The 14,226-nt window shown below is 38.9% G+C and overlaps 1 protein-coding gene across 3 annotated transcripts in view; it reads right to left on the reverse strand.

Annotated features, from left to right (window-relative positions):
- Nucleotides 1–14,226, reverse strand: part of rgs7a (regulator of G protein signaling 7a) — a 121,992-nt gene that overhangs the window by 72,608 nt on the left and 35,158 nt on the right. The window lies entirely within an intron of this gene.

The raw sequence follows: 14,226 nt of genomic DNA on the forward strand, positions 1-14,226 counted from the left end.
GCCTAAATCAGCAGCGCAATTCCCCTTCAGAATGTGCAGTTCGGCAAGTCCTTTCCGACGTGGCAAAATTGGCTAAGGCACCTCCGGCCGTATGACTGCGCAATGACTCTCATGCCTGCCTGTTCGACTCCCAGGCCTGCCTGTTCGACTCCCAGGCCTGCCTGTTCGACTCCCAGGCCTGCCTGTTCGACTCCCAGGCCTGCCTGTTCGACCCCCAGGCCTGCCTGTTCGACCCCCATGCCTGCCTTGAGTATGCCTGTACTGATTTTGTCCAGTCTTTCCTGTCCTGTCTTGTCTGTTCTGAATCTGACCCCCCCTGAGTCTGGACTCTTCTGAATCTGACCCCCCCCCCTGAGTCTGGACTCTTCTGAATCTGACCCCCCCCTGAGTCTGGACTCTTCTGAGTCTGGACTCTTCTGAATCTGACCCCCCCCTGAGTCTGGACTCTTCTGAGTCTGGACTCTTCTGAATCTGACCCCCCCTGAGTCTGGACTCTTCTGAATCTGACCCCCCCTGAGTCTGGACTCTTCTGAATCCGACCCCCCCTGAGTCTGGACTCTTCTGAATCCGACCCCCCCTGTCTGATTCTTCCTGTCCTGAGTTGACTCTCCTAATTTTCCTGTGTTACTCTGTGATGTGTCGTGGGTTTATTTTTATTTTATTTTATTTTTTTTTTCCTGGGGAACTTCTGGAGCCGTTCCTTGAGGGGGGGGTTCTGTCATGATTACCCAAGTGGAGTCACCTGGGGTAATCATGTGGCGCGCTGGAATGTGCTTCCTGATTGGTCAATGCTCCCCTTTTAAATGCGTTACGCGGAGAACTCCTCGTCGGAGGATTAACTTCTGTACCCCGTAAGACTCTCCCGATTACCTGCTTTCTTGTTTACCTGATTCTGCCTGCCTGCCTCCGATCCGACCTGCTTCCGTCCCAAGCTACGATCTCCTCTTCAGTCCCGGTAAACTCGACCTGCTTCCGTCCCAAGCTACGATCGTCTCTTCAGTCCCGGTAAACTCGACCTGCTTCCGTCTCACGCTACGATTGGCTACGTGTCCCGAAGCTGTCTTCACGGCGTTGCTGCTGACGTTCGACGGTCATCGCGTCTCCCGCTAACCCTGTACGCTTCCCCCAAATAAAAGACTTGTAACGAACGCTCTGGGGTCTCCTGCTCTGTTCTGGTCCTCCCTGACAAAAAGTGATGTCAATGTGCACAGAAATCCAAAAAGGTCTTAACGCAAATGTGAACATTCCAATTGCAATAGTGGGCCTTGTCCTTTCATTTTTTGATTACTCACATAATGTACAATAAATGTGCCAATCCGTCATTGGGGATGCTTTTTTCATGGTATTTAAAGAGCAGAAGCCCAGAATCTTCATTACAGTAATGGGGTTCATGAAAAATATTTTCTCAGCTAAACTTTTCTACAAAAGTTATTTTGTTATTTTTCTCGAAATGTAAAAGTCAGCCATTTTGACAAAAACTAAAAGTGTCCAACACAAAATGACCCAATATAAAAATAAATCTGCTTAAAGTGGCATATTAGTCAGCGCAAGAAAAGGCAGTGCTGTTAGTCGGCATTCTTCTGCCAAAATGAAGCCCAAAAAAATGGCCTTCACAAGAGGCCACAGTCTTTCAGGTTGTTGTTGATAATCTATTCGCAATCCAGTAACCAATTGCTTGTGTCCACACAAACGTTTCCTCATTTGAGATATTTTTATGCTTCAACGCACTGTGGGACAAATAATACTAGGAAACCCCACTTTACCCACTAAAAAAAACCTCATGTGTAGTAGTTGATTTCACCAAGACATTTCCGTTTAATTTTCTTCCCCTACCCCAAAATTGTGTCAGATGTATCCACTCACATATAGTTGATACCACAGTTGCGCCCGTCCATTTAATATGTAAGTCTATGATTTTGGCAAGCCGTGTACAAGCACATCTAGTAAACACACAGAAGGTAGCAATGGAGATGATTTTTGGAGAGCAGCGGAAACAAGTATGGTACTTTGTTGAATTAGATAAGTGACATCAATGGGATCATCCTTCATTTGATGTGGAAAGTTAAATGAGAAAATATATATACAATACATTATATTATATACCGGTAATATATTCAAAATGTACGTAATGACGTCGCTCTCGCTTCACACTTGTAATTGGAAGACTCTCATACACTATTTATACAGTTTTATTTCTTTGTTACTCGGCAGGTTAACAATTTAATGGCATTCCTCTGAAAATATGACATTTTGTCCCAGTTGAACTATTGCCTGCATGTAAATGTAATTGTTGACAGATAAGAAATAAAAGAAAACCCAAATTAAAATGCACACTGACAAAAGAGACAAACAAGAAACATCATGACGGGTGGAACAAAACATGAGATACTGTACAATTTCTCAAGACGAACACAAAATGCCGAAAATCTAAGACATCAAATGAAAAGAACAAATATATTATGTTTTAAATGTTGTCGTTAGTTGTTCAGTGTTATATCATGATATATATGGATTGTGCAAAATCGGATTTGTTCATTCTTTTGCAATATGCCATTAGCCAAGTGCATTTTAAAGTCACAACGGTGTGGCATGTTTTTTTTAGCAGGAAGTATATCAGAACAGGTTCAAAAATATTCCAACACATATTTGTACATTTAAAAAAATCCACTGTATAACTGCTAACAATAAATAGTTAATAAATATATAACATAATATGAATTTTATTCATTGAATACCTTAATGTTCTTTTCAAGAGATGCTTTAACAGAACCACGCTTTTCCCTGCACTTCCCAACACATTCCTCTTTATTTTTATTTGAAATATTAACGAATGATCTGATGGTGCAGGCAGGTGCTGCAATAGTTAGTGTTCCTGGGGCAGGACCTTCAACTAATTCTCATGCGCATAAAACGCATACACTCTCATCATCTTGGTGGGCGGGCTGTGGGCGCGATGACTAAGCCAAGGTTGGCCATGTGCTAGAACATAATCTACTGAAAGCCAATATCCCGCCTGCTCACCCACAACCATTTCGGCGCTAAAACTGCGTGATAATAAATTAGTAGATCAAGGAAGCAACGATGCTTCCTCACTTTTCGGCATTTAAGTTTTATTTTGCTAATGTGGAATTGATATCTTGACAAATAGCATACAGTAAGTATAATGATAACCATCATTGTAATAATCACACTATATTTATTTCAGAATTTCAAATATGTCATTTTAGAACAAGAGGATGTCACATTTGACCATTGACCTAAAAAATATTTGCTATTGTACCCGCAAATATTTAAATATATTTGTAAATAAGTTACTGTCACATTCCTGCACTCTGGTTCCTGTGTCTCCCTAGGTTCCTTCTCTTTCTCTTCCTTTCTCGCTTTTTCTCCCCTCTACGTCTCTCGACCTTAATTCATTTTATCACTCACTTCCTAGTTCAATTTGCCTCCACATAAATCAAATCAGTTTTATTTTTAGACCACTTTTCAGGCAATAAGTTGAAGTCACTTGTCCTGATTGCCTTCCTATCCCGATTCTCTCGCCACTATTTAAGCACTGTGTCCCCTTGGTTCTGTGCTAGTTAATCACCTTTCCTCTCACGTCCCAAGCACCCTTGTCTCTGCTTTTTTTTTAATCCAACGTACAGAATTCTTGCCTGGCCTTCCGGATCACAATATACCGCCAGACACACTCTTGGACTGTCACCTTTGCTCATTAAGTTTATTGAACCCCCGACCAACCGTCTGTATCTTGGACCACTATCGTTACCTTGCTACCTTACTTACCTTGTACCAAACCCTGTCCAAATAAAGACCTCTGTTACCAAACTAATCTGTATTACTGCACTGTGCTTCCGCAAGAGTGGGTCATTGACAGTTACCCTTTGTAATTATTGAAAAATTTGGCCTATTGCGTCTTCTTAGTTTTTTGGTTCATGATGACTGCAGTGCATTAAGTTTTTCCCACTTTGCCACAGGGCATGTTGTGTATTAAGAAAAAAAGTGAAATAAAAGTCCAGGATTGTACACTGTTTTGATATGTTGATAGGCAATATTGCTCATTTTTACCCTAAAATAAATGTTCCAATGACACAAAAGTACTAAAAAAAGACCCAAATTGTATATTAGGAGAAGACGAGTTTTAAATATTTTCTTTTTTTTTTACTAGATTTTCTATCCTCAATTTTTTAAACAGACTTTGTGGAGTGTGGTGTTTTGACCCACTTTTGATCAAATTGGAGTAACAGCAGCCTCTGAACTCAAATCAGTTTGACACCCTCACTTTTGAGGATTTGCACCAGGGAGCCGTTATCCTGATTATTTTTATCAGGCAAAGTGCATCGACTGAGATGGTGGAACTAGCACTTAGTACAGTAGAGTTCATCCGTTATCAAGGCAAGCTTGTTAGCAGCATCCACGGTGTCTGGCTCTGCATTTGAAGAGTCTCCTCATTGGACACAGGGGAGTCAATTTACCCTGACCAAACAGTCTGGAGCATGACAAGGAAGCGAGCAAGAGCCGTGAGAAGAGGGAGTATGAATACGGAGGTGTGTCGCGAATAGAAACGAAGCAAAGATGCTGTCTATTTTTAGATACAAGGGAGATGGGGAGGGGTTGTCTTAGTGGTGAATTCCACCCTCTTCTCCATTCCTCATTTCGCACATTCCTCCTTGGCACGTGCCACAGACGTTCAGGCCGGCTGCAAGTGTCCTGAATAGCAATAAGAAAGAAGCAGCTGGAAACTGGCAGGCCGACATTTTGCCTTTTCCCGTCTGCAGAGGACAGGACGAGCCGAGGTGTGTCCGCCTGGACACTTTGAAGTATGTCTCGGCGATCTGAAATGTATGATACTGAGCAGTGCAGATGATGGACAACTCACAATGTTAATCGCTCCTGGAGTGCCCGTATCAGTCTGCTTTGCAAGAATCTCGAAAGGTCGGAGAGAGTGCTGGATGCAGTAAAATGTCTCAGTTGTTCTTCTGATAATGGTGAAAGATTGTGTTTGCTACAACACCATTATAGATAACCAATTATAAGCATTAAAATATGTCTTTTTTTAAACATTGTGATTGAAATGTAACAGGGCTCTCTCTTGTTTTTTGTTTGATGTTTTTTTTAACTAGTATGTAGAATCAAATCTGTATTATAAAGTTGTGAAAACAGTTAGACTGATAATCAAAATAATCACTACATTTTTTTTGTAATCAACTGACTTGTATATTAATTTTGTATTAGAGGAATTCCAATTTCTGCTTCTCAGGAGGTGATATTCATCAATTATTTTGCCCACCAGAAGACCGGTTACCTTCTTTGATCAATCAATAATGTTTTTATTATGTCACAGGAAAAACACATGGGTCACAATTCCTTTACTTTCATATTTTTCCCCCCGAATTTATTATTTATGTCTTGCCCTCAGGTAGAGGACTCAGAACCATTGAGTCAAGAACGAAGAGATTTTAAAACTGCTCATACTTCTAAGGCAATAATCACTCACATCACAGCAAAATTAATCCCTGGTTAAACACGCACGAGGATTGTGCAAAAATGATAAGGGGGTGACTGCATCATTTTCTTTTTTTTTTAATTTAACACTATTTATTGTTACTACTTTTTGCTGTTACCCTTAACTTCTGATCTTAAACTGTGGTATTCGTTCATGTTGAAACGCACCGTCAGGATTGTACTTTTTAATTTCTTTGTGCATTTGACATGTTACAATGACAATAAATCCTTCCTATTGGTTAGGTGTGAAATGGAAAGTTACTGTTCCGAACAAACAATGTTTTACAGGTCTCACATTATTATATAATGGTTTACCATTTTTACATACTTTCTGACACATTCCATAAAAAAACTACTAGTTAAATCATAATTGACTTGTTTTTATACAAAGCTTGTTATGAATATTGTTATGTTTTAAGAGATGTGGACTGTAAAAGGGGGACTGGTTAGAACGTCTGAATCACAGTTCAGAGGTCCTGGATTAAATCCCAGCTACACGCCTTCCTGTATGGAGGTCTCATGTTCTCTCCATGCCTTAGTGGGTTTCTCCGGCTCTCCGGTTTCTTCCCACCTACTCAAAACATGCGTGGCAAGTAAATTGGCAAGTCAAAATTGTCTCTAGTAATGTCCAGTGTGTGAGTGCATGATTGTCTTTCGCTTTGTGCCCAGTGATTGGCTGGCAACCAGTCGAGGAGGTCTCCTGCCAACTGTCTGAAGTCAGGTGGGATGCGCTCCAGTGAAAATAATAAATAAATCATTTTTATTTCATCTAAATTATCTGTTTGTCAAAAACATAATTGAACAATTAACCAAGAATTAAAATCGCACTCCTACTGTATTAGAATAAACTGAATAAACAGAATGAACAATTTAGCATTTTCTTTTTTTATTGCAAAGATCACAATTATGTCCGTGAGCAGCAACCCCAGAGCTGTGGTAAGAAAGGCTCAGCAGCGGTTTTACTTCCCGAGAGTGCTCAGGAAAAATATTCTGGTGTCCTTCTAAAACGCCACAGTGGAAGGCATTCTGGCGACGATATCTCGGTGTGGTATACTGTGTGAACGTCAGCGGAGAGAAGTACTTAATGAGAGTCATCAACACAGCCCATAGAATAATCAGCTGCTCTGATACCAGTATGTAGGACATTTCCAGCTTGCAATACTACCGCAGAGCCGACAACATTGTCAAAGAATCCTCTCACCCTGGCCTCAACCTCTTTGACCTGCTGCCCTCTGGTTGGCACTACATGTCTCTTGAAACAAGGACTAGCAAATTCAGAGACTGTCACAGGGGCACCACTACCCTAAACAAGCGCACAAGACTGTGAAATAATATACATCTTGATATTGTATAAAAATGGGTAGTCATATCTTTTTTTCTTGACTTATTTTGGAATTAGGTTGATGCTAAATGTCATTACACTATTTTTCATTGCACTATTGTTCTCATGCACTTACAATTTTGGCCAGTGTCCAAGCACTACCTAGTACATCCATCCATCCATTCATCCATTATCTGCACCGCTTATCCTCAGTAGGGCCGCAGGGGGTGCTGGAGCAGTGGGCAGGGGACAACCTGAACTGGTTGCCAGCCAGTCGCAGGGCACACAGGGAAAGACAACTCACTCGCTCATTCACACCTAGGAACCTAGTACATGTTTTATCTATTTATCCTAACATTATTTCGTTAGGATACATTGTTTTTTTTTGTTCAAAGTCTTTATTTTGTGTTATTCCTTCAGTGTCTTTCTTGATCTGTTTGTAAATAATATTCACTACGTCGTTCTCAAAGACAATAAAGACAATTCAAATATAATCAGTACCAACAACCAATGTCCCATAGTAACCTCTTTAAGTGCCATAAAAGCAACACAATGCAATACTGCCAACAAAGCACAAAGCCTCCTGACGTTTGCTCAACACTAGTGTTAATGCACAACCATGTGCTGTATTTGCAATATTGTGCAAAAATGCAATCACGTGCAATAACACAGACTGGTATGAAAATGGCACCCTTCCAGATTAACCGCAACAACCACAATTATGCCTTTCCCAACCATTTGGACTAGCACAAAACTAAGACTTGTGTTTTCGACTTTTTCCTTTTTTCTCAATTAGACGAAAAACAAATGTTCATTAATTTTACGACAGTTCTATTACACTGAAGGCAAGCTATAGTGCACCAATCTGTCATTTGTCTGTCATTCGATCACATTTCAAAATGAACCCAAATTTAATCAACAGTAGATTTTTGCTGTCGGGTTGTCTTGCTGGAATCTTCCGGCAAATATCCTGCCTGCGTAGCTTCATGCACACACAAAGATCACTATGATTCAGACTGGTTCGCTCACAAGGGAAATTAATACCTTGTGAAATTATTTAAGACCAAACATATTGCAACTTTGACCTTGTGTTGTGTCTGTGCCAACTCAGATAAGAATTATTTCAGTGCTGTGAGAATGAAAGGGTCTGTTGGTGTTCGGATCCAGCAGGATTGTATTGCAGGTTAATTATAAGATGCCAATTACTGTTAATAATGTTCCCTCAGACAGAAGTGATAAAAAATAATGGATTTGCCCTTCTTGGGAAAGGGGGCATAAGAATGTAGTTCAAACAAATAACAGTGCTTTCCTATTTAAAGCACAGAAATATTTTTTTATTTAACCACCAAATATCGCTGTGTAATGAAACAAAAAACGAGTGTGAAAAATGGACTACGTTTTTAATATTGGACCCTTGCAAAAGAGATTGCATATGATGTTTTATTTCCTTTTTACTTATTTATTGAGTATATTTGTTTTACTGTCAGCCAAATCATTTTGCTGTCCGAACTCCTTTTTTAACCTAGAAGATTTAATGTTGCAACTTCATAATCCCTTGATTTCTTCTCCCATTATTTTGAGTCTCTACAAGCTTTAACCCTATAAGAGAGTTCTAAAAAGCACAAGAAAAATAAAAACTACAGAGACTCAAAGTGACCAACCCGCTCCATTTTTCCTCAAATTCTTATTTACCCAGCCTTCGAAAGGTTTTTCAGTATTGATATATTTATTTTTCTTTTTAATAATGGACACCTGCAAAGGAGATGCCTGGGAGTGTGTGTTATTCTGACTTTTATGCCTCACTCTCTTTTGTTATTTTAACTATTATATATTGTTTACATCGCCATTATTACCCAATAGCATTGCTGTTTTCTTCAGTCCTCTCCTGTTCTCCTTGTATGTACAAAATTCATTGATGTCTTTCTCCTTATTCTTAGTGTCTACTAAATTATAAACATATCAGTTATGTCAGCTCCCTCGAAGTGAGGCTCATTATTCAACAAATAAATGCACATTTCTCCACCCACATTTGGTTATATGATAGTTCATGTATTTTGCATATTCTTTAAAACAATATTGTTTTTTTTGACCACTTGGAAGTGCTAAACAAAACACCATATCCTGTTGTGGAAGGCTTGTGCATACAAAACTTTGGTTGGTGTATGTGCTCTTCTGATATTTTTTACTTTACAGTCCAGGTATACACCATGTGTAGACTTGTTGTAAGTTAAAAATTAGATTGTTAATTTTGCAGGTAAACCCAAGTGGAAGGAAGCAAGAAATGAGGTAGGGGTGCTCAAAATAAGAATAGTATTTAACAATAAACCTAGTAACAAACAAGTGGCCACAAAACAACAACATGGTCAAACAAAAAAACAGATAAATATCCAAACCAAAAACTAAGACCAGAAATGGAGATGATAGGAACAAAGTTACAAAAAAGGGGACACAAAACAAATGACATGTACAAAAAATCATAACTAAAAATAAGGAGAAAAACCAGGAACAAAGACAGAAATCCAGAAACAGAAAACACAAGGAACAAAGTAACAAGTGGCCACTCATCTACTACTAAACTACTGAATGTCCAGAACATAAAACATTGAAAAACGAAAATAACCTGGCTTGGCAGTGGAAATGCAAGCAACAAAGTAACAGAACGTGGGCTCAAAACCGCTAACAAAATGTCTAAACCAGTAAAAGGAACCAGAAAACAAATTAGTTTGCAATGAAAGTGGAAATAACACAACAACATGTGATGTCAGTATAAAGGGTCGGGATTATTAGGGAAAGATACAAAGTGATTGGACGCATTTGTTCCCAGTTCCAGACCTGCACCGTATGGTGGAAGGTGGCGTACCAGATCCAGATCACAATATTAAAATAAATGCTTGAAGTCACTTTAATGCAACTCATCAACGATACACGGACAAAAACAAAGACTATGCATGCCAATCATGTATGCCCTATTTGAAGAAGAAAATGCAGCGACAGCATGTGAACCCCGGATGGGCTTTGGTTTGTTTGCTAGGCTGAGTTAACGGCACGCCGTTCGCCTGTGAGGCTTCGCCGAATGCAGCTGGAAGCTGCTCAGCTACTTTGAACCTGCAAGCTGTGAGTGTTTGTGCACCTCTGATGATTTGAAACAGGCACAGCTTTGTGCAAATCCGCTCTCAGTGTTTGCCCAAAGGGAATTCTCCACTGTAATGGTAAAACTGAATACCTAATCGGACAGCGGGCAGAGGCTTATTCATGAAATTCATTTAAGTAAATATGGTATGTCATACAGCATGAACATACCAAGGGTGGTCTCTAGAACGACTGTTAATGGTTGGGGTGATTTTTATTAAGTTTATAGTTTAGTAGACACGCAAAATAAGGCGAAAAAACATAAATGGATTTTAAAGTTGCAACCAGGACTGGGAGAGGGGCTTCCAGATGAGAAAATCCTATCCCGTCCTAAACCCTCATCTGACGCCCTCTCTTTTTATTAAATCGTCAAGGTTACAAAACACAGATCAGCCCTAAAAGTTGTGGTTATCAAAGAACAGCAAAAATAATGTAATGATAAACGCAACAAAAAAGAGTGGACACTAATTGTCAAAATAAGGATCTGCCGTCCTATAAAATCTCCATTGCATTTGTCCAATAGTAAAAACACAATAAACGTATTATTTTTACAGCTTCACAGTTAGAACATTGTAATCCGTCATTATTTTATATGATTTTTTTTGACGAGCTAGCAGATTAGCATATTCTTTTACTATGCTTCCAATCTGTTTTTTGTTTTTTGAAGGAATTTTCTTATTCTACCTCCTTTTTCTTATTTTTTTTATAAAGTCGGACAACTTTTTTCATTTCAAGGTTGTTGATTTTTTATTATAACATTTTTTTAAAGGGAAAGTTTGCATCAATTGACTTATAGATGTCACTGTATGATGTAGTACAACCATAGGCGAGCACTCAAAAGCACAAATCAGGATACAAACTAACTACGTAGACTCAGAATGACGAGAACGAACCATTTTAACATGACTTATTTCCATATTCTTTTTATAGTATAATAATAAAATAATTTCCCCATTTCTGTTTCATATTTTCTGAGATGGCAACATTATACAAATATTATACCCTGTAAAACCTCCCACTCAAATTTGAACCTGTGATAGGACTTTGTTTCCCCCCCACCCCCATCATTTATTTGAACCAAATGTGTGCTATTGCTTACTTTCAAATTATTTTTTTTAATTATTTTTTCCCACAAAGAGGCCCCAAATAATACAAACTGTCCCTTTAAGTTATTTTCTCAGGAAAATGTGGAAAATGTTTGCATCAAATTATCTGTAATTTTCTCATTTTAATGTTTTTTTTCAAGCTTTATTTTTTAACTTATTTATTTGTAAAATAAAACAACTACTCAAAGTATTATTTTTGAAAATTGATAACAAAAAAGAGTGAATATATTAATATCAAGATTTATATTTTTATTTTTATTTCACTATGTTTTTACTTTTGCTAAAACTGGGGGGAAAAGCATTTCTCTTGGCAAACAATTTAGCTCATAATTATTTTTAATGTATATTTTTTACTTGCTTTTTAGGTGTTTTCTTATTATATTTCAAATTTTCTAGTGCAGTGATAACTACAAGGATTTTTTGTTTGTTTTTCTAGCAAATGTTTCAGTGCTTTTACATTGTTTTTCTCACAAAATCCATCAAAAAGTGAGAAAAGCAGTAGAAAAAAACTATTTTAAACTGTCTGTCGAATAAGAATATAAAAAAACACACACACACCCTGCATCACGCAAATTTAGGTCACTTTTGAACTTGCTCCATTTCAACTCACCGTTTACTTGCCCAAAGTTGGTATTGAAGCACTCAAACATTTTTCATTTTCAATGTTGAAAAGGTTTAAGATGTACGTGTAAAACTGGATCATCCTTCCTGATGATCTTCAAATATCTTAATTTTTACTGACTTTGAAAGGAAAGAAGAAAGGAAAGAATAATGAAATCCCTAAATTTGGCTCCAGCATCAGCTTGTTCATAGTTATACCCTTCTTGAACCTTTGCTATGTTGGGAATAACCCGTTCCTGGAACCCAAATGCTTTCCTGGAGTACTGTAACACGTTATTAATCAAATTTTGTTACTCAGCCGTCGTTACAACACGGTGCATTACTCTCTTACTTATTAACAACAGATCATGACTTAGAATGTCTTTTGATTGCTAACTGATCCTCCTTCATGCAACACACAATCTTCAATCCTCCGGCAACGTTAACGAAGGGTGGGTGTGTTTACATTAAACTACAACTGAATACAGTTACGGTGGCGCCATCTCAAGCGCAGAGTTCGAGAATTTCTCCCTTCTAAAATTGTGATGTCTTCGCTACCGTATATACTCGCATCTAAGTCATATTCAGAACTATAAAATAAAATACTTAAATCAGGCGGTCAGTTTATATGCGCATATTTGGTTGTGTGTCACCGGATGGTAACGGTATGCAGCTTTTCGGACCAATCAGCAGGCGTCAGCTTCACTTGACCTTTCCTCATTAGTCTGCGGCCTTTCTTGCACTTATGCTGGGTACTTATGGGGGCGGCAGTGGTTCAGGAGGTAGAGCGCTCATCTTGGGACCAAGGGATCCCAGTTCGAATCCCGGCTCGTCCGTGTTACATGTCGAAGTGTCCTTGGGTAAGACACTGAACCCCTAATACCCCCAATAAGCAGGTTAGCGCCTTACATGGCTGCAAGGCCGCTATTGGGAAATGTGGAGCACATTGTAAAGCGCTTTGGGAAGTCATTGACTTGAAAAGCGCTGTATAAATGCAGATCATTTCATTGTGGGGAGGGGGCGTGGTTTATACAGAAATAACAAAATCAATGGGGTAAACGTGAGCACACTGTATAAGTGTGCTAAATTATGGTCTTTTTAGTTGTTAAATTATGTATTTCATCTATTTGTCCCCTAAAGGAAATTCCCTTCCCCCCAATGTGCTGGGGGAAAACAACATGCATTTCCATACATTAAAATAACAATAATAATAGTAATAATACATTTTTTTTTAAAAAGCTGAATGACAAACATACATGACAGTGAGATGCTGAGGGTAGACTAATTAATTGGATCAGCAGGGCCTGTTGTGTAGAAGGGTAATGGCAGAGGGGATCGGGCTTTTCCAGAGGCTCCTTTTTCTGTATCTGTTCTGTATCTACGCCCTGACAGTAGTGAGAGGAAGTATTGAAGTGCAGGGGTCTCCAAACTTTTTCAAATTGACACCTACGCTTTGTTACTTATTAGCTCAAAGGGTACCCCATTTGATTTGCATTTCAAAAATAAAAACTTATCTTGTCATTACTCTGTTGTTGTTATGTTATTACGAGGTTAATTATTTGAAGTAGGGTTATATAGACTCAATCACCTGTAGAAAAAAATCATTTTACTGGAAAATCACAATGACCAGCACAGTGACCTATTTTCGGAACAGGCTCACAGGCACCTCAGCTGTCCTTAGGGGGCAGTGTTGGAGACCCCTAGTTTAGTGGGTGAGTGATATTCTCGAGTACTGTCGGATGATGGACCTTTTATTTAAGTCTAAGAGCTTGGGTGTGGGTAGGCCAATGATTATGGCTCCTGTGATAAGTGTGAGTTAGACAGAGACCATATACACTATGCCTAGAGGGGGACAAAAACGTATTGGACTGTTACATATGGAGAAGGAAATATTTGAGTGTTTTGAACCCCAGAGACAAAATGAATATGGATTATCTCAGCTAAGTGTTTTTGCAAGCTCTGAGGATTGCACAAGCCAAGAAATATGAAGGCTTCACCTCTTTGACAAGTCGGTGTACACGTTTTCTTTCGTTTCTTCACTACGTAGCTATTTTAAGCAGTTTGAGGTGCTATGAGAGTATATGCAGTCATTTGTAACCATATTGTTATTTTCAGAGTTATGCACTACTTTGTGGTGTCAGTAATCTTGGGGGTTGTGGAATTACTGTTTAAATGAAGTAACGGTAACTGTTTTTTTTTTCAGTAACGTGCCGGTTACAGGGGTGTCACACAAGCGGTTTGCAGGTCGAATCAAGCTCGCTAAGGGTTTGTGTCTGGCCCGCGAGACAACCATGAAAGAAGCGTGGATAAAAAAGTAAGTTAGCAGTAAGAAATATGTCCACTCGATGTCACCAAAGCCAGGCGCCACTCTCAAAGCAACTGTAGCTTTATTTGTTCGCTCTCGCTCTCGTTCTCTTTTTCTTTCTTTGTTTTTTTTACTCTCTTTCTCGCTGTGTTTTTACTCTATATTTCCTTTTTTTGTCTTTTTGTCGCTTTCTCTTCTTTTCCTCCCTCTTTTTTCTCTTTTCTTTTCTTCCCTTCTCTTTGCTTGGAGTCTCTCTCTCT

Source organism: Urocampus carinirostris, chromosome 13 (assembly GCF_059441175.1).
Source record: "Urocampus carinirostris isolate Australia breed hairy pipefish chromosome 13, RoL_Ucar_1.0, whole genome shotgun sequence".
In the NCBI taxonomy this organism is placed as follows: Eukaryota; Metazoa; Chordata; class Actinopteri; order Syngnathiformes; family Syngnathidae; genus Urocampus; species Urocampus carinirostris.